This window comes from Arachis hypogaea, chromosome 19, assembly GCF_003086295.3.
Source record: "Arachis hypogaea cultivar Tifrunner chromosome 19, arahy.Tifrunner.gnm2.J5K5, whole genome shotgun sequence".
NCBI lineage: Eukaryota > Viridiplantae > Streptophyta > Magnoliopsida > Fabales > Fabaceae > Arachis > Arachis hypogaea.
The window spans coordinates 99,917,967-99,933,953 of record NC_092054.1 but is presented as its reverse complement, the minus strand read 5'-3'; the positions used below and the strand labels follow the sequence as shown (position 1 = coordinate 99,933,953).

General features: G+C 39.9%; 1 non-coding gene across 1 annotated transcript; it reads left to right on the top strand.

Moving 5' to 3' along the window:
• Window positions 1-6,765: 6,765 nt before the first annotated feature.
• LOC112780288 (small nucleolar RNA R71) lies at window positions 6,766-6,869 on the top strand. Its single transcript, XR_003191135.1, has one exon. It is a non-coding gene; the product is annotated as a small nucleolar RNA R71 (small nucleolar RNA).
• The last annotated feature ends 9,118 nt before the right edge of the window (window positions 6,870-15,987 follow it).

Sequence of the window (15,987 nt, the reverse complement as noted above, 5' to 3'; positions counted from 1 at the left end):
GGGCGAGCAATATTCTAAGTTTGGTGTGGTAAAAGCATAAGCTTTTTGTTTTTCCATTACCATTAATGGCACCTAAGGCCAGAGAAACCTCAAGAAAGAGGAAAGGGAAGACAAATGCTTCCACCTCTGAGCCATGGGAGATGGAAAGATTCATCTCACAAGCCCATCACTAAGAAAAGGATGGAGCAAACAAGAGAGCACATTCATGAATCTCAACAGGCACATGAAGAAGCTCATCATCAAGAAATCCCTGAGATACATCTAGGGATGCACTTGCCTCCACAGAATTTTTGGGAGCAAATCAACACCTCCCTAGGAGAATTAAGTTCCAACATGGGACAATTAAGGGTGGAACATCAAGAACACTCCATCATCCTTCATGAAATTAGAGAAGATCAAAAAGCAATGAGGGAGGAGCAACAAAGACAAGGAAGAGACATAGAAGAGCTCAAGGACATCATTGGTTCCTCAAGAAGGAAACGCCACCATCACTAAGGTGGACTCATTCCTTGTTCTTATTCTCTGTTTTTCGTTTTCTCTATGTTAAGTGCTTATCCATGTTTGTGTCTTCATTACATGATCATTAGTAGTTAGTAACTTTGTCTTAAAGTTATGAATGTCCTATGAATCCATCACCTCTCTTAAATGAAAAATGTTTTAATTCAAAAGAACAAGAAGTACATGAGTTTCGAATTTATCCTTGAACTTAGCTTAATTATATTGATGTGGTGACAATGCTTCTTGTTTTCTGAATGAATGCTTGAACAGTGCATATGTCTTTTGAAGTTGTTGTTTAAGAATGTTAAATATGTTGGCTCTTGAAAGAATGATGACAAGGAGACATGTTATTTGATAATCTGAAAAATCATAAAAATGATTCTTGAATCAAGAAAAAGCAGCAAAGAACAAAGCTTGCAGAAAAAAAAATATATAGGCGAAAAAAAATAGAAAGAAAAAGAAAAAGCAAGCAGAAAAAGCCAAAAGCTCTTAAAACCAAGAGGCAAGAGCAAAAAGCCAATAACCCTTAAAACCAAAAGACAAGGGTAAATAAAAAGGATCCCAAGGCTTTGAGCATCAGTGGATAGGAGGGCCTAAAGGAATAAAATCCTGGCCTAAGCGGCTAAACCAAGCTGTCCCTAACCATGTGCTTGTGGCGTGTAGGTGTCAAGTGAAAACTTGAGACTGAGCGGTTAAAGTCAAGGTCCAAAGCAAAAAAAGAGTATGCTTAAGAACTCTGGACACCTCTAATTGGGGACTTTAGCAAAGCTGAGTCACAATCTGAAAAGGTTCACCTAATTATGTGTCTGTGGCATTTATGTATCCGGTGGTAATACTGGAAAACAAAGTGCTTAGGGCCACGGCCAAGACTCATAAAATAGCTGTGTTCAAGAATCATCATACTGAACTAGGAGAATCAATAACACTATCTGAACTCTGAGTTCCTATAGATGCCAATCATTCTGAACCTCAATGGATAAAGTGAGATGCCAAAACTATTCAAAAGGCACAAAAGCTATAAGTCCCGCTCATTTGATTGGAGCTATGTTTCATTGATAGTTTGGAATTTATAGTATATTCTCTTCTTTTTATCCTATTTGATTTTCAGTTGCTTGGGGACAAGCAACAATTTAAGTTTGGTGTTGTGATGAGCGGATAATTTATACGCTTTTTGACATTGTTTTTAGTATGTTTTTAGTAGGATCTAGTTACTTTTAGAGATGTTTTCATTAGTTTTTATGTTAAATTCACATTTCTAGACTTTACTATGAGTTTGTGTATTTTTCTGTGATTTCAGATATTTTTTGGCTGAAATTGAGGGACTTGAGCAAAAATCAGATTCAGAGGTTGAAGAAGGACTGCTGATGATGTTGGATTCTGACCTCCCTACACTCAAAATGGATTTTCTGGAGCTACAGAACTCAAAATGGCGCGCTTCCAATTGCGTTGGAAAGTAGACATCCATGGCTTTCCAGCAATATATAATAGTTCATACTTTGCCCAAGTTTAGACGACGCAAACTGGCGTTCAACGCCAGTTCTCTGCCCAATTCTGGCGTCCAGCGCCAGAAACAAGCTGCAAAGTGGAGTTCAACGCCCAAACTGGCACAAAAACTGGCGTTCAACTCCAAGAAGGACCTCTACACGTGCAACACTCAAGCTCAGCCCAAGCACACACCAAGTGGGCCCCGGAAGTGGATTTATGCATCAATTACTTACTTCTGTAAACCCTAGTAGCTAGTTTATTATAAATAGGACCTTTTACTATTGTATTAGAGATCTTTGGTCTCAGTTTTAATCCATTGTTCATCTTAGGAGACTATTGATCATGTTTTGAGGGCTGGCCTCTCGGCCATGCCTGGACCTTCACTTATGTATTTTCAACGGTAGAGTCTCTACACTCCATAGATTAAGGTGTGGAGCTCTGCTGTTCCTCAAGAATTAATGCAAAGTACTACTGTTTTCTATTCAATTCAACTTATTCCACTTCTAAGATATTCATTCGCACTTCAACCTGAATGTGATGAACGTGATAATCATCATCATTCCCTATGAACGCGTGCCTGACAACCACTCCCGTTCTACATTCGATTGAACGAGTATCTCTTAGATTACTAATACAGGGGACCGAGTCCAAGATATTGGGATCTTCATGATATAAGCTAGATTGATGGCGGCATTCATGAGAATCCGGAAAGTCTAAACCTTGTCCGTGGTATTCCGAGTAGGATTCTGGGATTGAATGACTGTGACGAGCTTCAAACTCGCGAGTGCTGGGCGTAGTGACAGACGCAAAAGGATAGTAAATCCTATTCCAGTATGATCGAGAACCTCCAAATGATTAGCCATGCAGTGACAGCGCATCGGACCATTTTCACAGGGAGGAATAGGATGCAACCAACGACAAAGGTGATGCCTCCAGACGATTAGCCGTGCTGTGACAGAGCATTTGGATCATTTTCCCGAGGGAGATCGAAAGTAGCCATTGGCACCGGTGACATCCTTACATAAAGCTAGCCATAGAAAGGAGTAAGATTGATTGGATGAAGATAGCAGGAAAGCAGAGGTTCAGAGGAATGAAAGCATCTCTACACGCTTATCTGGAATTCTACCCAATGAATTACATAAGTATTTCTATCCTTATTTTAGTACTATTTTCGAAAACCCCATTACTACTTTATATCTGCCTGACTGAGATTTACAAGGTGACCATAGCTTGCTTCATACCAACAATCTCCGTGGGATTCGACCCTTACTCACGTAAGGTATTACTTGGACGACCCAGTGCACTTGCTGGTTAGTTGTGCGAAGTTGTGAACCATGGTATTGGCACCAAGTTTTTGGCGCCATTACCAGGGAAAGAAAGAGCAATGAATTTTACATAATCAAAGTGTAATCACAATTTCTGTGCACCAACACTCATGGGACCAAAGTCCACCATCTTTCCTCTCACAAAGCTTGTGTAAGACTCATCCTTCTTATCATATCGAACCGTATTTGCATAAAATTCTCTTATGAGATTTGCATTCACCTTAATGACCGAGTCAGTGAGGAGCTCCCATCTTCTCCTTTCTATCTTCTCTGTGATTTCGGGGCACTCAGTCTTTGTAACTTGAAATCCCAGCTCATAAATGATTTCCTTATCAACCATCCACCCGTATTGCAATCCGTGATGCAAGCTTCTAAATCTCCTTTCATCATATGGGTGTTCTTCCATGGGTTCCTTTCCCTTCCTTCTTTTAGAACCCGAAGACGCCATGAATGATAGTTAATATGTGAAGGTGGTAAGGTTGTGGAGACTTTTGGTTGTTTAGGGTTTTATGGCAATGAAGAGAGTGAGGGGAGGAATGTTTATAATCAGATAGAGGGTGTCTTGTACCGAAAGGAAGAGTGGTGAAGAGTGTGATGACAATGAAGGGTGGTACGGACAAGGGTCATTTATATAGAGAAGTTGTGAGAGAATGGAGGGTGTAGATTGATGAAGTGGTCACTTGATGGACGGTTGGGGTTATGCATGGCTAGAAGACAAGGATCATCACTTTATGATGGGGATTGCTCGGTCTTCTAGGGGTGCCATTTTTTCAATGTTGCATGGCAACATTTTCCGATGTATTCCCTTTTTAGAACAAGTGTGTAGCCCCTCCTTTTGTGGTGTCCGAACTTTCTTTGTTTGGTTGTCCAATCTATCCCTTTTAATGCTCCTTTTCTTTTCCTATAAAGACAAACTAAGAAAAGTAAGAAAAGATATTAAAATGACCATATGAATTTTACGACTAATATGAATAAAAGGGAAGAAAGGATTTGATTGTTTATTTATGAATTCCAACTAACTAACTAACTATTGGTGGGTCCTTATATGCATTTTGGTGGCACCATGGGGTGACACAAAACTTAGTTTGAAGCAATGTGATGAAAAGTTTTGTTCAAAGCTCCCAAGACTAGCATGCATCTTGGTTTGCTTTGAACACCAAACTTGTTCTTCACTATATACTGCATGATAAAGATTGCACCAAGTGTTTGTCAAGTTTGGGTTGAAATTCACAAGCATTGATTTATTCATTATTTTTAAAAAAACATATAAAACATGGGTTGCCTCCCATGAAGCGCTTCTTTAGCGTCACTAGCTTGACGTTTTTCCCTCATCAGGGTGGTTGATAGTGCTTAAAGTCTTCCCCTCTTGCTGTGGACTTATATCCATTGGTTGGATCAATGATCTCCACATGTTCCAGGGAAAGAACTCTGTTGATAGTGAAGACCTTAGGTAACTGAGATGGTACAGTAGGGAGATTAGGGGGAATATCTGGGAAGTAAGCTGAGACAACTCTATCCCCTGGAGAGAAGTCTTCCGTAGGGATCTTCTTGTTCCTCCATCTCCTTGGTACCTTCTTCTTTGTTTCTTTTGAGGTTGCCTTCCCCTTGGTGACCTCTTTTTTCCAAGGAGTTGTGATGCTGTCTTCACCTGCCTCTAGAGGTTTAGATTCCTCCAACTTTTCCTTGAGCTGTGGCAATTGCTGTTTTCCTTGTTTATCTATTAAGGGGGATCTCAGAATAAACTGGCTGTGCTTCAGTGCTTGTTTCCTCCTTCAGTGTCTCATTATCATTTGTGCTTAGTTCCTTGTCCTCTTGTTCTGTTTCTTGTGAGAGTTTGAAAACATTGAAGCTGAGTCGTTCATCATGGATTCTCAATATTAGTTCCCCTTTCTCTACATCGATAAGTGCTCTGGCCGTAGCTAGGAATGGTCTTCCCAATATGATTGGGTGAGTGTGACTCTCTTCCATGTCCAGGATGACAAAGTCTGTTAGGAGAAAGTATTTCCCAACCTTTAGCAACACATTTTCCACCACTCCTATTGCTTGCTTTTGAGTTTTGTCAGCCAGTCTGATGATTACATCTGTGGGCATTATCTCATTGATCTGCAGCCTCTTCACCAGGGATAAGGGCAGTAAGTTGATGCTGGCCCCCAAATCACATAGTGCTCTATCGAACATAGTTTCACGTATGGCACAAGGGATGTGAAAACTCCCTGGGTCTCTTCTTTTTGTAGGCAACTCAGGTTGAATAAGGGCACTACATTCCTTGTTCATCACTATAGTCTGGCCTCCTTTGAGTGAGCTTTTCCTGGGAAGAAGTTCCTTCATATACTTGATGAATGCAGGTATTTGTTGAATTGCCTTGATGAATGGTATGTTTACATGCAGAGATAAAAACAAGTCTAGGAACCTTGAGTATATTCTCTTTCCCACAGCACCATTGAGCAGTTGAGGGAAGCGTGCATAGAGCTTCAGCAGCTCTTGTTGTGAGATTTCTGGTTCTTGGCGATCTCTATCCTCCTCCTTTGTTGAGTTGTCTTCAGGTTGTTTACAAAGTTTGCCTTGCTTGTCTTCAGTCTCTTGATCACTCGCAGTGACCATTTTGCAATCCTCCCATCTTACTTTCTTTGCTTCTCCTTTGGGGTTTTTCTGCATGTCACTTGGGAAGCTATCAGTGGGTTTGGGAATCTTCTCAGCTAAATATCCCACCTGGAATTCCAACTTCCTAATGGTCTCTCCCTGGTTCTTAATATTGGCTCGCACCTCCTTTTTGAACACCTTATTTTCTTGAATCTCTTGGCATATTCCTTCAAGTAAGGTTTCAATATTAGAGAGCTTGTCATCAATTGATGAGTGATTCGGAGCAGATGTGCTGTTTTGGTTTTGATAGGCGTGTGGAGAAGTGTTGTTGTGGGGGTGTTGAGATGTCCTCTGTGTGAATTGCTGGTGAGCTGCATTGTTGTTGGCGTTGTAACGTCTCTGGTCTTGGTTTTGATCTTGCTCACTTCCCCACCCAAAGTTTGGGTGGTTTCTTCATCCAGGGTTGTAGGTCTTGGAGTATGGATCATAGTTTTTCCTTGGTGAATTCCCAATGTAGTTGGCTTGCTCCTGGCTCCCCTCTGCTTCTTCATTCACTCCTTCTTGGGTTGTTGATGAAGTGAAGATTGCTGCTACTTGGTTCATCTCCATCTTCTTGGTGAGGTCAGCCAGCTGCTGGGTAATGAGCTTGTTTTGGGCCAACAGAGCATCTATATTGTTTAGCTCCATTACTCCTCTTGTGTTCCCTCTTTCGGAAGCATAGAAGTAGTCGTTCTCTGCTACTGTTTCAATAACATCTATGGCTTCCTCAATAGTCTTCTTCTTGTTCAAAGATCCTCCTGATGAATGGTCTACGGCCTTCTTTGACTCATAAGAGAGTCCTTCATAGAAAATGTGCAGCTGCACCCATTCGTTGAACATGTCAGGTGGACACTTCCTTGTTAAGTCCTTGAACCTCTCCCATGCTTCATATAGAGTCTCACCATCTTGTTGCCTGAAATTTTGGACCTCAGCTCTCAGCCTATTGATTCGTTGAGGAGGGTAAAATCTTGCCAAGAATTTGTTCACCACGTCTTCCCAAGTTGTCAAGCTTTCCCTTGGGAAAGATTCCAACCACTTGGCTGCTTTGTCCCTAAGTGAGAATGGAAATAGGAGCAGTCTATAAGCGTCAGGGTGAACACCATTAGACTTCACTGTGTCACATATTCTCAGGAAGGTGGTCAAATGTTGATTGGGGTCTTCTTGAACACCTCTTCCAAATGAATAGTTGTTCTGAACAAGGGTGATGAGCTGTGGTTTAAGTTCAAAGTTGTTGGCATGGATTGTTGGCTTTTGGATGCTACTTCCACAATTGCCTGGGTTTGGATTGATGTAAGAGCCCAAAACTCTTCTATCCTCCCCAGCATGATTTGCTCTATCTCCTCCCCCATGGTTGTGATCTTCTTCTTCATGATGGTTTTCCATGTTGTCTTCCATGTTTGTTTCAAAGAATTCCTCTTCTTCCTCAGCACCAACCACTTTCTTTCCTCTTGCCTCCCTCCTTAATCTAAGGAAGGTCCTCTCAGGTTCAGAATCGAAGGAAGTTGAAGCCCCGCTTCTTTTCCCTGTCATACAACCATCAAGTGCAAGCAAGAAAAGATAGGTGCAGAAAGTATTTGTGTCAGAATTACTGTTAGTTGTGGGTGATGCAATATATCAAACAGTTAGTGGGTTAGCAAACAGAATTGAAAATAACAAAGAAAAACAAAAGAGTAGAAGGGGAAGGGAAGAAGTTTAACTAAAACAAAAAGTAAATTACTCAAACAGAAAATGAAATTCACAAAATAAAAATGCTCAATCTAGTGATCTTCCAATTTAATCATTGTTGATGCACAATCAATCCCCGGCAACGACGCCATAAACTTGATGCACGGAAAACTTGTCTCTCAACAAATCTCCCTTCGGCAAGTATACCGAATTTGTCGTCAAGTAAAAACTCACAATAGAGTGAGGTCGAATCCCACAGGGATTGATTGATCAAGCAACTTTAATTAGAAGAATGTTCTAGTTGAGCGAATCTAGAATTTGGGTTGAGAGTTGCAGAAAATAATGGCGGGAATGTAAATAACAGAAAAGTAAATGCTAGAATTAAAGGACTGGAAGTAAATGACTGAAAATAAATTGCAGAATTGTAAATGGGAATGGGGGATTTGCTCATAAAAGTAAATGGCAGAAATTAAAGAGAATGGGTAAGATCAGAGATGGGGAGTTCATTGGGCTTAGGAGATGTTGCAATTCTCCGGATCAAGTTCATTTTCATCTCTTCATCAATCAATGCACTCATTGATCTCCTTGGCAATCTTAAGTGATTGAATTACAATTTCTTACAATTCAATCTCTCAAATCTTGATCAATAGCCAATTCCTTGGTCAATTGCTCATGAGAAGAGATGAAGTATGGTTACTGATTATACCACATGCATTTCCCAAATCAAGTATTGAGAGGGTTATAGTCACATACCCATCCAAACCCAATTCGGTCCAGCATGAGAAAGCAATTCTAGCTTGATCTCTTCATTCCTCTTTCAAGGTTCAAAAGAGATCCAAGTTTGAATAGCTTCTCTTCCAAGATAACTACTCAATTGGATGAAGATCGAAAGCTTTCAAGTAAAATCAAGAGAAAAGATAGAAGAAGAATAATAAAAATTAGTATTGATCCATCAAATTACAACAGAGCTCCCTAACCCAATGAAAGGGGTTTAGTTGTTCATAGCTCTTGAAAATGAAAACAAAGATGGAGAATACATCATAAAACTAGAAAATGCAGAGAAAGTAAAATACAGAGAGTAGTTCTCTTTTTTTAGCCTCCAACACTCGTTATCAATTCAAAGCTACTCCTATATATACTACTCTTCTCAGCTTCTAGTTTGCTCTTCAAGTCTTGGGCCTTTGGATCTTGAGTTTGAAGCAGTTCTTTTCTTCATTTGGGCTTGGCTTTACTTGCAGAGAGAAAGTGCTAAGTGGGCAGAGACCTTAGCTCAGGGCGTTAGGGGTGTTAACATTTAGTGAAAGTATAAGTTCGAGAACGTTAGTGACACTTAACATTTTCACTAACGTTCCAATGTACCCCTTTGCCTCACGTTAGAGCCCACGCTAACTAGGTTAACGTGGCCTTGCCAACCTTCGAGAACATTAGTGACACTCAACATTGTCACTAACGTTCCAGTGTGCCCCTAGATCTCACGTTAGAGTCCACGTTAACTAGGTTAACGTGGCTTCTAATCGTGGCCTTGCCAAACTTCGAGAACGTTAGTGACACTCAACATTGTCACTAACGTTCCAATGTGCCCCTAGATCTCACGTTAGAGTCCACGTTAACTAGGTTAACGTGGCTTCTAACGTGGCCATTCTTAGCCATCCCAACGTTAGTGACAATGTTGAGTGTCACTAACGTTGGCTTATTATTCATTCCTCATTATTAGCTTCCACGTTAACTAAGTTAACGTGGAAGTTAACGTGGCTCCTTGGGGGGTTGTGTGGTTGCTTCCAACGTTAGTGACAATGTTGAGTGTCACTAATGTTGTCGACAACTCTTACTTCTTACGTTAGCTCCCACGTTAACCAAGTTAACGTGGGAGTTAACGTGGTGTGTTGCATCCTTAGGCCAACGTTAGTAACAATGTTGAATGTCACTAACGTTGGCTTCTCTTCCCCCTTTAACGTTAGAGGCCACGTTAACTAGGTTAACATGGGCTCTAACGTGGCCACTCATGAGTGTTTGCCAACGTTAGTGACAATGTTAAGTGTCACTAACGTTGGCTCAACTTCCCTTCTCCACGTTAGAGTGCACGTTAACTTAGTTAACGTGACTCTTAACGTGGGTAATGATGGCTTTGAGAGTGTTATTGGCAATCACTTTTCTTATTAACCTTGCAAGTTACCTCCCTTTCCTTGCTTCCTTTGGTCCTGAAATCAAGCAACAGAGTGCATCAAAGTTCTAGTCCAAGTCATGGGTAATGCAGCATACAATTTGTCACTAAATTCATGCAAAATCCTCATGAAATAATGTAAAATGCACAATGTATGCTTAAATCAAGGTGTAGGTGAATATCTACCCAAAACTAGCTTATTTCCTAAAGAAATGTATGAAACTACCCTAAAAACAGTAAAGAAAAGGTCAGTGAAACTGGCCAAGATGCCCTGGCATCAATAAACCCATATTTTATGATATATTCTGTACCTAATTTGAGTGATTTATTCAATCCTTCATCCACTTATTCATATTAATTGCATGGTTTTACTTTCCCTTCCTTATTATGTGATGTATGTGAAAAACATATTTCCTATGTTTTAAAAGTAATTTTAATTTTTCTTTATTACCATTCGATGCCGTGATTCGTGTGTTGAGTAATTTCAGATCTTCTAAGGCAGGAATGACTTAAAGGATGGAAAGGAAACATACAAAATTGGAAGGAAAGCATAAAATGGAGTTTTTGAAAAAACTGGCAACGACAAATTCCCTTCGGCAAGTGTACCGAATTTGTCGTCAAGTAAAAACTCACAATAGAGTGAGGTCGAATCCCACAAGGATTGATTGATCAAGCAACTTTAATTAGAGGACTATTCTAGTTGAGCGAATCCAGAATTTGAGTTGATAATTGCAGAAAATAAAATGGCGGGAAGGTAATTGACAGGAAAGTAAATGCTAGAATTATAGATCTGAAAGTAAATGATGGAAGGTAAATTGCAGAATTGTAAATGGGAATGGGGGAATTGCTCATTAAAGTAAATAACAGAAATTAAAGAGAATGGGTAAGATCAGAAATGGGGAGTTCATTGGGCTTAGCAGATGTTGCATTCTCCGGATCAATTTCATTTTCATCTCTTCCTCAATCAATGCACTCATTGATCTCCTTGGCAATCTTAAGTGATTGAATTACAATTTCTTGTAATTCAATCTCTCAAATCTTGATCAATAGCCAATTCCTTGGTCAATTGCTCATGAGAAGAGATGAAGTATGGTCACTGATTATACCACATGCATTTCCCAAACCAAGTGTTGAGAGGATTATAGTCACATATCCATCCAAACCCAATATGGTCCAGCATGAGAAAGCATTTCTAGCTTGATCTCTTCATTCCTCTTTCAAGGTTCTGAAGAGATCCAAGTATGAATAGCTTCTTTTTCAAGATAACTACTCAATTGGATGAAGATCGAAAGCTTTCAAGTAAAATTTAGAGAAAAGATAGAAGAAGAATAATGAAAACTAGTATTGATCCATCAAATTACAACAGAGCTCCTTAACCTAATGACAGGGGTTTAGTTGTTCATAGCTCTGGAAAATGAAAACAAAGATGGAGAATACATGATGAAAACTTAGAAGTGCAGAGAAAGTAAATACAGAGAGTAGTTCTATGCTAAGAGTCTCCCTATAATTTCCAACTCCCTAAAATATTTCAAAGATACTCCTATATATACTACTCTTCTGTTCTTCTAGTTGATTCTTCAAGTCTTGGGCCTTTGGATCTTGAGTTGGAAGCAGTTCTTTTCTTCATTGGGCTTAGCTTTTACTTGTAGAGAGAAAGTATGAAGTGGGCAGGGGCTTTGGCTCAGGAAGTTAGTGGTGTTAACGTTCAGTGAAAATATGGGTTCGAGAATGTTAGTGACAATCACCTTTTTTTACTAACGTTCCTCACCAAAGTTAAAGGCCACGTTAACCTCAACGTTAGTGGCACAAAGGTGGCCACTAACGTTTCCACTATGTCCTTCACACACGTTATTGGGACTCAAATTTCCCAATAACGTTGAGAAGCCTCCCTTTTTCCTACGTTAGAGCCCACGTTAACTTAGTTAACGTGGCTCTTTTAACGTAGGCTTGCCATCCTTCGAGAACGTTAGTGACACTTACCATTGTCACTAACGTTCCAAATTGCCCCTATTTTCCACCTTAGAGTCCACGTTAACTAGGTTAACGTGGCTTCTAACGTGGCCTTGCTAGCCATCTCCAATGTTAGTGACAAAGTTGAGTGTCACTAATGTTGGCTCATCCTTCCCTTATCCACGTTAGCTTCCACGTTAACTAAGTTAACGTGGGAGTTAACGTGGCTCATGGTGGCATGTGTGGCTCTTTCCAACGTTAGTGACAATGTTGGGTGTCACTAACGTTGGCGATCACCTTCTTTCTTCACGTTAGCTTCCACGTTAACTAGGTTAACGTGGGAGTCATCGTGGCTCATTGGGGGCTTGTGTTCTTCCAACGTTAGTGACAATGTTGGGTGTCACTAACGTTGTCGACCACTTTGTTCCTTCACGTTAGCTTCCACGTTAACTAGGTTAACGTGGGAGTTAACGTGGCTTAATGTGCTTTGGCCAACGTTAGTGACAATGTTGAGTGTCACTAACGTTGGCTCCCCCCTTCCTTCTTAACGTTAGAGGCCACGTTAACTAGGTTAACGTGGACTCTAACGTGGCCACTCATGATCTTGGTTCAACGTTAGTGATAATGTTAAGTGTCACTAACGTTGGCTCTATTTCTTAACGTGGGCAATGATGGCTTCGAGAGCATTATTGGCAATCACTTTTCTCATTAACTTTGCAAGTTACTCCCATTCCACGTTAGTGTTAACGTTAGTGCAACTAACGTAGCCACTAATGTGGTTCTTCTTTGCTTCCTTTGTCCTGAAATTAAGCAATAAAGTGCATCAAATTTCTAGTCCAAGTCATGGGAAATGCAACGTCCAATTTGTCCTTAAATTCATGCAAAATCCTCATGAAATCATGTAAATTACACAATGTATGCTTGAATCAAGATGTAAGTGAATATCTACCCAAAACTAGCTTATTTCCTAAGGAAATGCATGAAACTACCCTAAAAACAGTAAAGAAAAGGTCAGTGAAACTGGCCAAAATGCCCTAGCATCAAGGCCAGGATAGCCCTTGATCCGACTGTCCCATGGGTCATGGGTCAGAACACCACCATGCCTAAGGGAATAAAGCGGGCATACTTGAACGATGAGGCTCGGCTATGGCATCAGATCCTCAGCAACTTTATTATGCCTAGTACTCATGAGACGGAGCTACCTGCCGCTATGATCACCCTCCTATGGTGTGTGATGGAGGGTAAGGACCTGTACCTACCACGCTTCATTCGGTACTACATGGCCAGGGTCCACGTCCAAGGCACTCTTCCCTTCCCATTTCTGATTACACAGCTAGGCCGTCGAGCTGACGTGCCTTGGAAGGATGCTGATGAGAGGCCACCTGCTGCAGAATGCAAGAAAATCATCCCTCACAGCAGGAACTTTCTGGCTTTGGGCTACAGACCTCCATTCCTCACTCCTACTGATGAGACAGCCACACCATCTGCCGGCCCCTCTTTCTCCACAGCTACCCCTGCTACCACTACTGCACCTCCACCTGCCTCAGAGCCGGTTTATCACCTAGTACACTGCCTATTTCGACAGCTAGACTAGATGGAGCGCCGCAACCAGCACCGATATGAGAGAGCTGAGCATCGCAGCAAGCGACGCTATGAGCACCTGAAGCGGATAATACGATCTGGTGATATCCCCTCCGAGCCTGACACACCATCAGAGCCTTCTGAGGAGAAGGCGGATGATCACGAGGCAGAGACCCATCTACAGAGTGAGGCTGCGCAGGCAGGCCCAGAGCAGGCTGCATCACATCAGGAGGCTCCGCCTCAGATTCAGGCTGTAGACCTAGAGATCCCTATCCAGTCAGCACCTCCTCTGCAGCAGGCAGATCCTCAGACCACCACCACAGAGACTCCAGCTACCCACCCTTCCAGTGATGACACCCCTTCACACCCTGCTTGAGTGAGCATCAGGGACGATGCTTCATTTTAAGTGTGGGGAGGTCGCCATATCTGGCATTTTTTTGGTGAACCACTACAGACTCTTTCATTTTATTTTGCTATTTTTCTGTATTTTTCTCTTTTATTTTTATATTTATTTTCTCAGTACTTATACATTGCTATTTTCATGTATTTTGACTCTATTTCTGAATGTTGCACCTTAGTTCATATTTTAGCTATTTAGTTTAGTTGCAATTCTAACTTATTAGTTATAGAAATTGTAGATTGATTAGTATAATTTATCCTTTTTTTAGCATAAGATAACTTAGTTTAATTTGAAAATATAAAAAGAAAGTAAACTAGAGACTTGAAAATAATAGAAATAACCCACACCTTGTATATATAGCATTCCATGTTAGCTAGTTAACAACATTTCATCAAGAAGAGACACAAACTTTAAAGCCACTCAAAATAAATTTTACATTGAGAATAATGGGAATTCTTGATTTTTACTTGCATGACATATATAACTGATATATGATTTCTGAGTTAGAGAACATACAGCCTGTGAGTTTTGAGCTTAATTGTATGGTTACATTCAAACCATAATTTTTATTCTTGTGTGTCCTGCCCTTCTTTTTTATTCTGGTGTTCTTTACTTTGTTTTAATCTATATGTCCGATTATAGAATAGAAATACATCCCAAGAGAGTGATTGAGGCCATTGTTGATTTTAGCTCACTTATCCTAAATTAGCCTACCTTTTACATCACCCTTGTTAGCCCCCTTGAGCCTTTAAATCCCCTCTTATTCTACAAACCACATTACTAGCCTTAAGCAGAAAAACAAAATAAAAATCCCAAGTTGAATCCCTGGTTAGCTTAAGATAGAAAGTGTGTAATTGTTTAAGCGTGGGAAACCTATTGGGAACATGGATGATAAAAACATAGGGTAGAAAGTTGAAAAGAATAAAATAATTCAAAATAAAAAAATTTTTGGGAAGCATGCTCATGTGAAATCAAAATAATTGAATTACCATGTGTATTAAAAAAAATTTATTTTTTAGTATTTAAATAAGGGGATAAAAAAGAATTCCCCACATGCAAAATAAAGCAATGCACATGGGACAAGATAAAAATTAAAATATGAGCATGTATCAAAAGTGAGAAAATATGGGAAAATAGGTAAAGAAGCTTTGCTTTACAAGTTATGTATGTTAGGTGAGATCTTAGACTAATCAAGAATTCACATAATTAGCTCACATAGCCTTATACATATACCCTTGCCTTTACCTTGGCCCCATTACAACCTTAATTAAAGACCTCATGATTTTTGGTATGCCTATATTCTATAATTGTTGATTGGTTAGATGAAGAACAAAGTTGTAGAAAGGAAGGATAAAAAGAGGAATAGAGTGATTAACCCAATAAACACTAAGTGACTAGAGAGTAAACACAAAATCCAGTGAGGGTTCAATAGCTCATTAACATATATCTCTGCTTGAATTATTAATTTTCTTGCAAGTTTATAAAACATTTTCCCATCTCAATTGTAAAAGTGCTTTATCATTATCTGTGGTCTGGCTATATATATGATTCCTTGAGAAATGTGAATTAATTCAACTACATGTGAGCTTTATATACAAGTGAATAAAAATAATTAGAATTGCATGATGCATTTAGGTAGTTGCATTTAGAATAGATTGCATTGCATGAGATTCAACCATTTCAACCTTACCTTACTCTTTATCTTGGATTTAGCATGAGGACATGCTATTGTTTAAGTGTGGGGAGGTTGATAAACCCATATTTTATGATATATTCTGTACTTAATTTGAGTGATTTATTCAATCCATCATCCACTTATTCATATTAATTGCATGAATCTCGGAAAATGTTTAGTTATCTTGGTGAGAATCTAATTTCTAAACCGCCCAGATGGAAAAATATAGATCAAGACGAAGGCGGATTTAAAAGCCAAGTTTGGGATCCTGGAATCTATTCTGACATTCGTCACCCCGGGAGCCTGAGAATCTATTTGAAGCTGCTCAGAAGCTTTACATGCCTAGTTTGGGATCCCGGAGGCTATTGGCATTCCAAGCAATAGTGGAGATTTCTGGATGAATTTAAGCATAAGCCACTATAACAGGAAGCTCATCCAATGTCCAACTTAAGGACTTTAACTAAAAGTGCTAGGTGGGAGACAACCCACCATGGTATGATCGTTCTTTTTTTTCATTTTTTTATTTAGTTTTACTTGTTTTCAAGTTTTCTTTTATTTTATTATATGGAACCCGGAGTTTTGCATAGCATTCGTATTAAGCATTGCATTCTGCATACTGCATCAGAAA